This window comes from Cupressus sempervirens, chromosome 2 (genome assembly GCF_028749045.1).
Source record: "Cupressus sempervirens isolate cs-2001-9-10 chromosome 2, ASM2874904v1, whole genome shotgun sequence".
Lineage (NCBI taxonomy): Eukaryota > Viridiplantae > Streptophyta > Pinopsida > Cupressales > Cupressaceae > Cupressus > Cupressus sempervirens.
The window spans coordinates 436,851,056-436,867,249 of NC_143119.1; positions in this window are offsets into that span (position 1 = coordinate 436,851,056).

Genomic DNA, 16,194 nt, shown 5'->3' on the forward strand with positions numbered 1-16,194 from the left:
TCATTCATGGCATCATGGCATTCTAGCTTAGCTTAGCTTTCATTTTTACATGTAGCTTAATCTCACATAACTTAATAATGGTATTGTAACACTCTCATCCATGCTTAGAATAGCTACACTTTTCATATTCATTCTAGTTTAATCTTTAGTTGCATTGCATTCTTGAGGAACTCCTTGGGACATTTGCATTCTTGCATCTTGTCTTTGGAACCTCCCATTGCATGGTTTACTAGCAAGAAGAGTATCTCTAAGGCTCATCTGAGAGTCTTCTTATTCTTGAAATATACTCTCTTGCACTCCATGGATAGGGAGCTCTAAGCTGGCATCCAAGCATTCCAACTCATGGAATCGTTTGGATAGAAGGGTTTAGAGTGGGACACTTTTGAGTGTAAATTTTTGGCGCCCACCATGGGGCTTGAATCAAGTTCTAGCTCCATTTGCTTTCATTTTTTATCTCTAGTTTTTTACAGCAGCATATTGGATCTAATCAAGTGCTTTTGTAGAATTATCACTTTGGTTTTAAGGCGAACCCATAAGTAGATTGGTTTGAAGGCCAAAAATCTAGTTGGTTTAAAGATTTGATCATATCTTTTAAACCACTTATATTTTGGTTCTAAATTTTTTTTTTAGGTTGGTTATATGTTCAAAATGTTTTAATACAATTTTTAGAGCATTTTGACATGATTTGCGAAAGTTATGATATTTTCTTATTTTTTCATAAAAAATCATTTCTGGTCGTACATCAGCATTTTTTTAAAAAAAACTTACATTTTTAGAAATTGTTTTCAATTATAATAGGAGTTCTTGTTTTGCATTTTGAATTTTGAGGTCGTATTAAAAATCAAAAACTCGATTTGATAAATTTAGTCTGTTTTGACAAAATTGATCTCTAGAGTGCAAATGAAGAGATTTTTTAAAATTTCTTACATTTTTGGAAAGCTCTCTGATTTTTAATAGGGGTCTCTTCTTTTCATTTTTATTTTTGGATACAAAATCATAGTAAACAAGTCCAATCTTTTTGACTAGGTCAAAATCAAAGAGTAAAAATGATAGCATTTGTGATTAACTTGCACTTTCTTTGCATGCACTTGGTTGGAAGATAAATTGGATTTTTGAGGCAACTCACCACTTTTTATTGCAGATTTTTATGTTATTTCATACTAACTTTTGGTGCTAACAAGTTGTGATTACAGGTTGCCATCCTTATGAAAAAAAAATTGAAACATTGCATAAAAAGAACGCATGTCAAAGCTTCAAATGCACAAGGGCTACTAACATTGTTTGCAGGGCTGCCCAAAGCATAAAAACTAAAAATTTCTTGCTTTTTTGTTTTCATGTGTGGCATTGACTAATTGTTCATTTTTCATAAGCACATAAAACTTGTGATTGGAGTCTTTTGGTAATAGGAGAGTATGCTCTTCATCCTTGTGGTGAATCAGAAATCTTGACTTGCCATTTGGTTTCAAAAGCAAGGGGTAACTGAATCTTCTTGGCGTGTTTGGGAGAAAATGATTGGAATAGGAGAGTATGCTCTTCACCCTTGTGGTGAACTAGAAATCTTGACTTCCAAAATTTGATCCACTTTGTGTAGTTAGAATCTTTTAGAGGGCCTGCTCTCGGACAACTTGAGAGGAACGACCCAAGTGGGGACAAGCCGATTACCTGGCTCTTCCAACCCACTATAAACTCAAGGCTACCAAGGACATAAAACTTTGGTAGACATAGTGTTTATCTTTTCCTAGTGTGATCACTTATGGGATTTCAACCATAGGGAGATCACTAGGCAAGAATGCTTAAGGTACTCTTGTGGTCGCGAGATCGGTTACTCATCGCAAGGTGAGGTGTCCCGTAATTGGGAGCAAGAGGAACACTATGAACGGAAGCCCTATTTAAAAACCCTAAGTTAGTAACTACCTTTTTTAGCCACTCAACTTCTTGGTGCAAGGATTGATCCTAGTGGACTACCCGGATCACCCCAAGATTTATACTCACCATATGACTCATCTTCCAATGACTCACTTGTTTAGAAGTTAGCCAATGATCTTATAGTAGTAAAGAAGCAACTTCCCAAAGCCTCTTTTCCCTATCAAGATATATCAATAAAGTATCCAAATCATAATGCCATATCCCAAGGGAAAAAACTCGCTTTAGCCCCTAGCCAACAAAGATTGCAAATTGAGCCTCCTCCCAACAAAAATAACATGTGTGTCTTTCACCTTACTAATGATTATGAAGGAGCCACTTGTCCTAAAAATATAAGACACCAACATCTTGAAACTAAAAGGGCAATAGCAATAAACATGGTAATAGAGGAAGCACCTTCCAAAGGACTTGGGGACTCCATAAATTGCTAGCTTGATTATGAATCTAGGTAGTTACATTCTTTTAACTTTTGAAGAAGCTTCATGTTTAGTACGCACTAGAGGATAGAGTATGGGGAAAGCTAATTCTCAGCCCAAAAAAGCTACAAGCTCAGCTCAAGAAAATGATTCTAAAGCAAGAGAGGAAGGCAAGGCTAAGACACCTTAGTTACAACCTCATATTCCTCACATAATGAAAAGGTCTAACCCTGACTCTGCATTTGATATAGTTGAATTTTGTAAAATATCTAGAATTCAAATATCTCCTGTTGAGTATTTGAGGATGAATCCTAATGAACTCAATAAGCTTATTGAATATGTTCATCAACCTTCATTTGATGTATCTGCTAAAAAAACTAATGTAGCCTCTTCCAATGAAGAAACCAAAACTTCAAAGCCTGATCATTATAAGGACTTGGTCCATCTTGATAAGATCAATCCATAATTGAGCTATCGAGAAAAGTCAAATCCATTTTATGTATCTCTTTACCTCCATGGTTTTAAGTTAGGAAAAATATAAAAGACTCTGGTGCTTTAGTTAACATAATTCTAGTTGTAGTGGAAAAGGCCCTTGCCCTTCCTTTAACTAAAACCTTTGTCAAGTGTTATTCAATGGACTCTAAATAGGTACCTTTAGTAGGTCAGATCGACAATGCTCAAGTTTCCTTAGCAACTTTCCCAAAAAAGAGAATAAAGCTCACCATCTTAGTAGCTAATATCCCCACTAGTTATGGCATGCTCCTTAGCCAAACTTTCTGCCAAGATTTTGGAGAAGTTAAGATGGACTAGTCTCAAGCCATTATACCTATAGGGAAGGAAAAAGTAACCCTGTTCCTTGAAGCCAAGTCTAAATACACAGTTTTGCCATCTGATGTCCCAAAGTCTCAAATTCTTTATTAGGAAATTGATTTTTCTAATTACTTGATTATGCCGAAAAATGAAGAAATAGGTATCCAGTTAGAGGTGGTGGATTTACCTTGGATGTTGGAATTTAATGGAATTTGTTGCTCAAGTAGGTCCAAAGCTGGTGTTGTCTTGATATCTCATATAGGTCAAACTTTTCCTTCTTTTAAGTTAGCCTTTGAAAACACAAATAATATAGTAGAGTATGAGGCTTTACTTTTGGGGTTAGAAGAGGCTAAAAAGAAACATGTTAAGTTACTAAAAGCCAAAGGTGATGCATAGTTGATAGTAAAACAAGCTAGAAATTTGTTTTTTGTGAAAAATGAAAGATTGAAATATTATAGGAATCATGTATGGGATGAAATTGAAGATTTTGAAGCCTTTTCAATAGAATCAATACCTAGGGAACTAAATTCTAGAGAAGATTCCTTAGTAGTATCAGCTTCATTACTGATCCCTCATCCTGATTTTGTAATTAATAAATATTCAGTAGAGATCATTCATAGATCAAGTATCCTAGATAACAATAATTCTTGACAAGTATTCAAGGATGATGCACATATCAATTCTTTCTTACAAAAAATGGAAAAATTCACCACTAATTATTTTGAAGGTTTTGAATTAGAATGTAAGAAATTTTGTCCAGATTTAGTAGATGGGCAAACAGAAAATATAGTGCAATTGAAAGGAAATGTGATACCTAAAGGTCTAATTGAACTATAGAAACTCTTTGATAGATGGGATGCTTTCTTAGCCCAAAGCTTAGTTCCCCAAGAAGTGGAGAGTGGCCAATATGAGAAAGTCAACCTAGGTGATAATCATAACCCCAGGATGATAAACATAGGAAGCAACTATGAGGCTAAAGAAAATTTTAGATTCACCAAATTGCTGATAGAGTATATTGATGTTTTTTCCTGGTCTTATGAAGATTTGAAGACATTCAGGAAAGGACAATTCAAACATCATATTACCTTGAAGCCAAATATTGCTCCTTTTAGTCAGAAGTTGAGAACCTATAATCCAAAGGTTTTAGATGCAATTTTGAAGGAGATTGATAAAATGTTTAAGGCTCGTATAATGTCCCCCATACATCACTCTACTTGGGCGGAAAACATAGTACCCATAAGAAAAAGGAATGGAGAAATAAGAATCTGTGTAGACTTTAGAAATATGAATCAGGGCAGTCTAAAAGACAATTTTGCTCTACCCATTATGGATCAGATCCTTCAAACAGTAGCAGGCTAAGAAATGATGTCATTCCTTGACAATTTCTCTTGCTATAATCAAATAGAGGTTGCTAAAGAAGATCAACATAAAACAACATTCACAACCCCTTGGGGCACCTTTTCTTATAAACGAATGCCCTTTGGTTTGATAAATGTAGCTGCAACTTTCCAACGTGCCATAAGCTCAACTTTTGGACATCTTTTGGACAAGTGCATCACAATCTATCTTGATGATATGACTATATTCTCAAAGAGATGAAAGAAACATTTGAACAATTTAAGGAAAGTCCTTGAGAAATGTAGAGAGCATGGCATCTCATTGAATCCCAAAAAGTCAATTTTTGCTGTAACAAAAGAAAAACTATTGGGACACAATTTTTGAGGGGATCAAAACTGACCCAGAAAGAGTAAAAGCTATTCAACAGCTCTACCTGCCAGTTAACCATAATGGCGTAAGGTCTTTCTTCAGCTAGATCAACTTTCTTAGAAAATTTATACTTGATTTTTTTGAAACCATACAACCCATGGCAAAGCTCCTAAGTGAGAAGCAAAATTTCAAGTGGGATAACTCAATAATTAAGGCATTTAACGAAGTAAAGAAAGTTATTGCAAAGGCACCTACTATTTTTCATCTAGATTTTAAGGACTTCATAATGTATTTCTATGTATTTGATCATACTATGTCAAGTATACTACTTCAAAAAAGTGAGAAAGATGAAGAGGTACCCATTTCCTTTATAAGTATTCCTCTTAAAAAGCATGAATTGCATTATTCCCTAGCTGAAAAGAAGGCATTTTTTGTTGTCAAGGCTGTAAAATATTTCTAGTATTACATTCTGCATACACATTCTCTAGTGTATGTACCATCTACTACAGTTAAAAGCATCCTTACACAGCAAGATGTAGTAGTAAATAACAAAGCAACCTGGGTGTCAAAGGTACAAGAATTTGACCTAGATATCAAACCAACCAAACTAGTTCATGGTCAAGATATTTGCAAACTTATATCAGAAAGCAAAGAGGAAGAGGCTTACCCAAATTTCTTACTAGTGGGCTTGAAAGATGAATGGTATTTTGATGTAGCATATTTTCTAACCTATGGGGAATGCCCTGATCATGTAAAAGGAAAATATAGAAGAAGTCTCCAACTCAGAGCAACTAAGTTTATGATTGTTGATGATATCTTGTATAAAAGAGCTCTGGATGGCATGTTCTTGAGATGTGTCGATACTGATCAATAGGAAAAGTTACTCAGAACTTTCCACAATGAAGCCTATGGTGGAAATTTCTCATCCATAGTAACAGCCTTTAAGATACTAAGGAGTGGATATTATTGGCTAGGTATGTTTATGTCTACTTATAAATGGGTTGGTAATTGTGAAAAATGTAAATTATTTATGGGTAAACCACAATTAGCTGCATTACCTTTCAAACTAGTCATCATAGAAGAACCCTTCCAGTAATGGGGACTTGACTTCATCAGCCCAATTAATCCTAACTCAAGTGTTGCTCATACCCATATTCTCACTGCCACTAACTACTTCACCAAATGGGTTAAAGCAATGCTTGTGAAATCTACAACATCTGAGGTGGTCTATAAATTCTTGATAGAAAATATTCTGACACACTTTGGGGTACCTAGCAAAATAGTTACTGATAATGCTCAAAATTTTTCATCCCGAGAAATTTAGTTGTTTCGTTATGATCATGGTATTAGATTATCACATGCTTTTAATTACTTACCTCAAGGTAATGGGAAAGCTAAATCAACTAATAAAAATTTGATAAATATCATGAAGAAGTTGGTTGATGAAAAATGCAGAGATTGGCATAAATGCCTGTATGAAGTAGTGTAGGTAGACAAAACTTCTCCTAAAAGGACTATTGGTATGACCCCATTTGAGCTAGTATATGGAGTTGAAGCACAGTTATCTTTGCCTCTGGAGCTTGCTACTCTAAATTTGCAAAACACAATTGAAGATGGAGTGTTCTCTACTACTATTGAAAAATTGGTACTATACCTCCAAAATATTGAAGAGGAAAGAAGAGAGATAGTGAATCACATCACTAGTCATCAAGCCAGAGTGAAAAGGATTTTTTATCAAAAAGCTAGGCCTTGAAAGTTCATGATAGGAGATTAGGTGTTGCTATGGGACAAGAGAAGAGAACCAAAAGGAGCTCATGCAAAGTTTGAAAGCCTCTAGAAAGGACCTTTTGTTATATTTACTGAGTTGGGTTCCAATGCATTCAAGCTTAAATATCTTAATAGTGATGATCTGCCCTTGTCATACAATGGACATGATCTTAAGCTTCTTAAGTTCTAGGTCTTCTTTTTTTCCTCATTGTAAATATCCATTTTCCTCTACTCTATTTTCCTTTTGCTTGTGTTGTTTTATCTTTTCCTATTTTGTGTGTCTTTAGTTTAAGTCTGTTCTTTTTGGTCTATAGAACCATAGATTCTAAGTCCAACTATGATCCCTTCTAGTCTCATTCCCCAGTCGAAGCCAATTGTTACCCTATATTTTCCTTGATGTGCAAAGTTACCACCCAAGTGTCCTTTTGCAACTTGAAGTTGAAGTTGAAGCTCGATTTACTTCAAGTTCAACTTCAACTTCACTCTTTGCTTTTTGTCTTGGCAAAGGGTCCTCCTTGTTGACCTAGGTCTGCTTTTTGAAGTTGAAGTTGCAGTTGAAGCAGAAGTTGTTTCAAACTTCAACTTTGAGATTTTTTGGCATTTGCTTGTTTTCTTACAAAAAGTGCATAGTGAGATTATAAACTCAACTTTATGAGCCAAAAGAATGGGTCCCACCTTAAGGTGATATAGAGGATGCAAAAGGTAATAATCATGGTAACTATGAGAAATCATGCTAAAGTACAATTACTTTATGGAAAAAGGTAGCACACATATTTTGTGACCTCATGAAAGGTCGAGTTACATACAGATTTGATGGATATGAACTAAAAATTTCCTTACAAGTCTTGTCAAAGTAAAGGTGACATGTTTCTAATAGATTTTTTTGCTCGCTCATATTTATCCTTCAATTTATGAGAAATCACTCCCTATAATCACCCCCTATCCTATATGAGTGCTCATTTAATTATTTTGAGCTCTTAATGTCGACTGGTAAGAAAGGAAGGTGGAATTCTAAATTCAACTGAAAACTATAAGTGCATTATCTCCCACATTGTCATTTTTGTGCTTGGCTTTTGTTTGAAGTGTTTTTGGTTTAGTTCTGTAAATCTATATCTTTTAAATTGAACCATGACACTCTTTTGCCCCAAAATGCCTAAGCTTAAAAAAATCTTTCCTTTTGAGCTCCCTTCCTAAAATTTGGGATACTTTAATGGTAAATAAAAATATAAGGAATGTAATTGAGTGGGTGAGGGATGTTCAGTTTGGTCCCATACATCAGAAGTTAGCCAGTAGTGGTTATTTGGAAGTCGCTGCCTTCCCACCAACTACTGAATGCCCATAACTAGTTGCTGAGTGAAAAAATACTACGACCCTAACACTAGATGCATAAAGAAAGTTTCAGGGGAGGTGTTAGTAAGAATAAGTAGGACAAGTGTTAGTACAACCCTAAGAATCCCTCATAAAGAATCCTATGAACCCTAGACCATTGAGGAATCTGAGCATCTATATTATGATAGAAAGAAAAATTATGATTCCATTGTGGCCCAAACTTGGTTGTTGAGGCCAGTTGAAGGAGGCTCAAGATTGCCTAAGCCATTGACAATTGAACATTTCATTAAAGAAATAACATACATTGTGTTACTTCTGAATAGGGTCAAAGGCAATGATTATGCCTTTCATTGGGAAAGTTGGATGTATCTTTTCATTCTGAAGATTGTTGAAGGTGAAAAATTTATTGATTGGGCAGATTTAATAGCTGAGAATTTACATAGAGGCCTCATAGTGGTAAGTAATTTCAATTCATTCTTTCTGTATTCCTTCCTAGTCTATATTTTAGTAGCATCCAAAGAATGGGAGGGACTTCCACATATGCCTTGGATAAAAGAGATGACTATCTACCAATACTACAGAGACCTTCATGCAACTAAATCTTGCAAGGAATTCAGGAGGGTTAATGATGTCTTTATTGGGAGGTTAGTTTTTGAGCTCCAAGGTCATAAAAATCATAGGTTATCAGAGAAATCCATGTAGGCTATTAAAGTTTATGGCTAGTTTTATATTCAATTCCCTAAATTTACATATCTTAGAATTGAGGGTTTTTCTGGTGAACCACTTAAGTTTCCATGTTACTGTTTAGATAGTATTGTTTTATCAAAGATATGTAGATAGCTCATTTTTGTGTTTGACTCCTCTAAAAGTAAAAAGAAGTTAGTTTCATTCTTGTTCCCTATTGAAATTGGTCACTATAGGTTATCAAACTACAAATAGCCCATGTTAGCACAACTTGAATTGTCATGTTTATGCCTCAGACCATATACTCCTAGAAAAGAATTTGATTATATAGGATTTGTTAGGTATAATTTTAGGCATGCATCTTCATTAACCCATGTTTCTCATCTGGAAGATTATTGGGAAAATTATCTCGATGAATTTGAAGTAAAAAAGAGATTATGTTCCAGATTGACAGTCAATCAAATCAATATGTTTAAGGTAGATCTCAATACCCACAGGATAAAAGAAGATGAAGTTGAGGAGGTGATTGACCCATTTTATGTTGAACAAATTGAATGCATACCTATCCTTGAGCTCGATTGGACTAGGAGGGAAGAAGATGACCTAATGTCCCATACTTCAGAGGTGTTGAAAAGAACTGAGAAATGGTTGAAATCAAAGAATATTGAATCAAGCACTCTCAAAGTCCCATAAAAATACTTGAGAGCTAAGCACAAAAAAGTATAACCCAAACCTAAGGCCATCTCTAACCTTGATGTTGCTGACTCTGTTGCAGGCTCTCCTAAAGCTGAAGCTAAAGTCAAAGTTGAAGTAACTCCCAAGCCACTTCAGCTCCAAGTTCAAGTAGCTCGTTCTAGCACTAAGAAGGCAACATCGAGAAAAGAAAAGGAAATAGCCATAGTTGACCTAGATCCTACCAAAGCAAAGACAAGTTTAAAGAAGTCTCCCATTTTTCTCATGACTGATAATATCCTAGATCCTCAGAAGTCTCCTAAAAACACTGGTTCTCAATTCGATGCCTTGGCCTTAGCTAAAATTTCTCTTATGGCAGGTAAAGAACCTACTACCCCCAAATGGATAGAAACTTGTATTGAGAAGAAAAGGAGTTTAGTACCAATATCCATGCTTATTGATGACCTAGTCAACAAATGCCTATGAAAGCCTTCAAAAACTAAAAGGACCAAAACTGAGTCTAGGTTGAACTTTGATAAAAACTTAGGACACTGGACAATTGAAATAGCCAAGCCACCAGAAGGTAGTTCCGATGAAAACCTCACTCCTTAGGACTATCAAGTATCAAGGATTGACCTTGGAAAGGGGAGTCATGTTGTTGATATGAAGATTTTCAAGGTTTTAAACAAGACGATAATAGATAGAGTTTGGAAGGATGCTCAAGACAAGTAGGAAATAAAAGAGGCAATGAAAAGCATGGCACAATATATCAATGCCATCTTGCATCTAGAATCCAAACCTCTGAATGAGATGTCAGCAATGGTGGATGTATCCTCTTTAGCCAATCAACAATTTCTTAACAATCTATAGAAGTACAAAGCTATTGTAAAAACATCCGAAGAATGGTTGCAGTTAGTCTTAAAAGAAATTGAGCAATAGATTAGACTTTTGGACAAGGCTTCGAAGGAGACCATTGCCATGATTAAAAAGGTGGAGTTCAATAATGAAGGCTTTGAAAAAGAGAGAAATAACTAGGTAAAGGTGGTGCTTTTGATTGAAGAAATTCAGGGATTTAGTTTGCAAAAATTTCAAGTTGAATGCCCTATCACTGGCCTTGATGAGAAAATATAACTTGTGATTAAGGATTGCATCAAAGGGAGGAATGAGGTACTAGTCTAGGCAGTTGCCAAAATCAAAGAAATCTTGGATGGCCTCAGGCTCATGGATGAAATCATTCAAGGTGATTCGAAGTGGTTCAGTAAGCATTGCATATGAAAAGAGAGTGACTCTATTGCCCCTATGGAAGAACTGATAAATAAAATCCAAAGAAAGTTCCAAGAGGTCCGAGACAAGAAGACACCATGTAGGAGGGATTTCTTCAATGTCACTCATACTGAGGCTATGCTGATAATCAATTTGAAGAATTTGGAGATGCACATAGAGAAGATGACATAACTAAAGAGAGAAAAAGAAATATGGAAACAAAGGATGACATTTATCAGATTACCTTATTAGTCTGTTATCTCTACATTTTCAATCATATATGAGACATGGAAAGCCACAAGGATTGCGACCAGTGTGGACAGTTCCTCCTGATGTATCACATGATCGATGGATAATTATTTTTCTTTCTTATTTTATTTCTTGATGCTTTTCAGTTAACATGGTTGTGTTAGCATATAGACAATTTACTCATGGTAGGATAATTTTGAATAATTATCTAGCCCTATGCCTATATGTTTAATAGATGATATTTGATGGGGTTAACTTCTATGTAGACTAAATCAAAAATACTTTTGTTTTGATAGTCTGCACTTTTAAATTTTGAAATAGAATATTTCAAATTTGTAGCAATTGAAGTAAAGTTCTATAATTTTATATTACTAAAACTTCTTGAAGTAGATATTACTATTTTCTTTGTGGTGATATGCATTCTTGAGAGGGTGTGTTATATTTGGAAGTTAAGCTATAATTGCTGCATTCTTTTGGAATCATCTGTTTTGAATCTTGAAAGTTGTGGGAGGTTAAATCTTTTTTGTTTCAACACTATTCTTTTATCTTAACATTCAATCATATATATGATATTGATTGTTAAGATTAAGTGATTTTTCAGCATCAACATTTATCTTGTATTTGTGAGATGATTTTGAACTTTTAAGTATTTTCAGTAAAATACTTCTTGGGAAGATTTTCCCTTGATAGAGAAAGAATGATTATCTTTTCATAAAGGTTAGCTACACCTTGATTAATATTGAGTAAATCTTTAAAGTAGAAAATTCCTTATCAATAAATAGGAATTCAATTTGTTAGTTTGCATTTTTCTCCCTTATTCAAATTTGCCAAAGATCTTGGGAAAAACTGTTCACTAACGCCTTCTATGGGTTTCACAGAAACAACCTTCAATTTTAGTCTCTCCTCATTCTCAATATTATGAAATATTGACAAATCCATGATTCTATCAAATATAAACTTTATTGAAGAAATTCTGGGGAGAAATGATAAAATACCTTTTTCCAAAAATAGGGTTTACTTCAAAATTTCCTTTTCAAGTTGCTTTTGACTGCTCTATGCTTTTTATGTAATCATAATGAAGTGGTGATCAAGTTTGTAATCTATTTTATTCATTCAATTTGAATTTTCATTAATTGTATACTTTGCAAACACAAAAAAGCTGTCAATTACATTCTAAAATCAAATATCTGTTTGTAATCTTTGTTCGATCTGGAAATTCTACCTGAAGTTTGCCACAACTTCCTTGCATCATGAAAATTCTCCAAGAATCTTCTCTCCATGAAATTCTCTGTAAAAATATAGTTTTCATCTTCTGCTATAGAATTAACTTTCTCTATAATAACAATAACTATTAATTCTTTCGTAACAAGTTCTGATAAGCTCCAAATTTCAAGTGAGGTTAGATACCATCTAAACTTATCTCCATACAACTTTTCCCAACCTTGCTACCCATAGTTTGATCTCTAAATGAAGTTTCAAATTCTAGTGCTGTGAACAAGCTTAATTCAACTAAGTTGAATCAAAATTGATTATTTAATTTGATCTTCCTGTTTGACCATCCTCTAACTTTTCTTCTAAGATGTATAATCCTTTTATGAATGCCTCATTGAGTTTTTCTCAAAGTTTAGTAACTACATTTTTTTGTTCCTCATTGTCTTTCTTAGTTCCAGAGTTCCTTTCATGGTTCCTTCTATCATTTTTTATGTTTCTTCCATCATTCCTTCTGTTTCCAAAGTTTCTTCCATTGTTCCTTCTATCTCTGAAGTTTTTGTCCATTCTACAATACTTTGTTGTATGTCTGACATTGTTGCATAACTAACATACTAAAGTTCTGCTTCTAGGATTTTGTTGATCAATAAGTGCATGACAATTCTAAACTATGTGTCCAAAGTTGTTAGACTTATAACACACAATCTATCTTCTTTCTTCATAAGGTCTTCCTTCTCTCAATGTCCTCTCATTAGACCTTCTTCTATATGTAGGGTTAGTATTTTTTGACATTCTACTATTCCTTCTATCATTATCATATTTAGGTTTCCTACAATCAATTGCTTTATGACCCATACCATGATAATTATGACAATAAAATTCCTTAATATGATTAACTGACTTATTTGTACAATCTCTTTTAATATGACCTATTTCATTACATGAAAAACACTTACCTCTAAGTTGATACCTAATTTCTTTAGGAGATTCCACTTGCTTTGGTTCATCCAATATCTCAACTTCCTTGTCTTGTCCAACTTCTTTAGGTTTATCAAAAGATTGTCTAGATTCAATCTTATCATCAAATTTATCTTTTTCTTTCAGATCTTATCTATTTTTAGGTTTCTTTGTAGTCATGTTAAATAGATAACCAAGACCAGTCTTATCATAGGTAGGTCTTTGTATCGACATTGAATCATCAAGCTTTGCTCTGTTGGAATAAAGATTCTCAATTTGTTGCTTGCACTGAATTAATTTACCTTTTGTAATACTATTATACTTATGAAGTTCTTCATGATCTTCTTTCAATATTTCAAATTTAGATGTCTTCTTTGCCAGACTCGCTCTAAGATCTATATTTTTAGTCTTCAAATCAGACTCAACTTTTCTAGGATCATTCTTCAAAGTCAACTTTATATTGGTAATCTTTAATTCATGCTTCAAGGTCTTGTACTCTATCTTTAGCTTTGAATAATCATCATCACTAGTTTTAGATTTAGTAGATTCAAGCTTGGATTTGAGATGTTCAATCTTGTCCTTTAATTGTCCAATATATACTTTGGAGTCTTCATATCTATCCTTCAACTTATTCCTTTCTTCAGTAAGGAGATCAATTTTTTCAAGTTCCTCTTCAAGGTTCTTCATCAACTATTCCATATCCATGGGGATCTTACTCAAGTTGTTAAGCCTCTTTTGAGTAATTGTGCTCTGATACCAATTGTTAGAAATAGGAATTACGAGGGGGGTGGGGGGTGAATTAGTAATTAAAAAAATTTATTTACCAACTAAATATTACTTATTAATTTGAACAATACATAAGAAAGTAAACAAGTAACACTAAACAGTAACAGTAACCATGCATAAAGATAACTCATAACACCATATTTTTTAAACTAGGGAAACCCTGGCCAAGAGAAAACCTTGGTGGGGATGATACCCACTAGATAATATACTAATATATATGTTCCTTGTTAGAGGATGGACCCTATTAGGAGTCAATGAGAAAATTCAATATAGAGATTCCTTGTTAGGAGACTTTGAATCCTTGTTAGGAGATTCCAACCCTGTTAGGAGTTGTAGTATAGTAGATGCAAGATGATCCCACTACTCAAACATACACTTCTAATTACAAGAAGAGCTCATTGCCCAAAAACATAATTAGTCCTCTGGTATATAGGTGTTGTGACTTCTTTCTTGACTGATCTCTGACCTTAGCTAGATCTTAGATCACAAAACTAGGTTCTCAAAACTTCACATATATCACTTCACAAAAGTTCACATATCACAATACAATTTCTCAATACAACATATCACTTTTTTTTTGAATTTACAAGATGTCCTTTGCATAAATACAATGCCTTTTCAAAAATTTCTACTAGGTTAGCTAAGACCATAATATCACTTTCCAACTTAGAGTAAACATCTAGGATGTCAGCCCTAATTGGTCAAGTAATTCTTTTGTAAATAAAATAAATCCTTTACCTTTAATTTCACTATTCTATTTCACTGGTAAAACCCAAATATCTCTTTTTTGTACAGTCTATACTAATGTTTGAGGTTATACATGTCATCATAAACATGTATACTATCTCCATCTAAGTTCACTAATCATAATATGACGTCAGTAACAAGTTACATACAAAATAATACATTGTTGTAAACCAATTTCATACTTAGACAATTTTCCGAGTACCAAAATCTAAGTATCTTTATTTCTGATGTTTTCTACAAGCATGTACATCATGTGTGTCCAAAAATGACAACAATTACATATCTTCATTAGTCAATTGTCAACAATTGACACATTGACAAAGGCTTCCCACTTTTCAGCCATATGCACCCACTTTCATAGCTCTTGCTGTAGCACAGGTATCCTTGTGAGATATTGTCAAACTCCATATTCCCTCATAAGATTATTTTTGATAGAGACTCTATTTTTATATCCTATTTTTGGAGAGAGTTATAGGAATATTTGGTGACCAAGCTTAACTTTAGCATGACATACCACCTTGAGATAGATTGGTAGACTTTGAGGGTTAATTAGGTGTTAGAGGACATGTTGCACATGTATGTGATGGACCATTGGGTCTAGTTGGAGGATTATTTACATCTAGTTGAGTTTTCCTATAATAATGGGCACCATTCCTCCTTAGGTATGCCATCTTATCAGGCTATATATGGTGGATCTTATAGGGCACCTTTGAGTTGGAATCTGATTGAGAGTAGTGTAGACATTAGACTACACTTGGTCAAGGATATGGAGCAACATGTTACATTGATCACACAACATTCAAGAGAGGCACAAGAGAAACAAGAGAAATATGAAGATGCCTAGAGGAAAAAGCATGTCTTTATGGCTAGGGACATAGTATTTATAAGAGTGTATCCACACAAGACTCCAATCTATTTTGGAAAGGGTTCTAAGCTTGCATCTTGTTTTGTGGGACCATTTGAAGTTTTGGAGAGGATAGGCCCAGGTTCATATCACTTAGCTTTGCCACCTAGCCTATTGTGTATCGATGATGGATTCCATGTTTCTCTCTTGAGGATGTATATATATTATGAGTTTCACATTATAAATTGGGATGCTTTGTAGGTAGCACCAGATGGGAAGCTGGCCCTAGAGCCCACTCGTATGTTGGGCCTCAAGACCCTTTGAATTTAAGGTAGAGAGATGAGACAAGTTAGGGTCCAATGAGATCACTATGGTCATATCAAAACCACATGGGAGGATGCAATACAAATGAGGTATTACTACCCTTAGTTATTTGATGAGCTCCAAGAGGAGGTGCATGCCAAGAGGGGGAGGATGTGATGTCCCACCCTAACCCATCCTAACACTTCTAACAATTTTACTTAGATTGTGTTAGTGATACATTATTTTGATACATTAGGATTTCATGGACATTGATATTTTGACCATTTAGATTATGTGACAATTTCACATGATGTTACTTAGGACATGCGTATATATTTAGGCTTATGATCTATATGTCCCGATGATATTATTCCAATACATTCACAATGGTATTTTGATTATTTACACTATGGTTTTCACATGATGTTAATTAATCATTTTCTATCATACTTATGTATTTGTCTTACAATTCATATGTCATTATTATTAATGAGAAGAATTGGAAATTCATATTTACATTTGATTTTC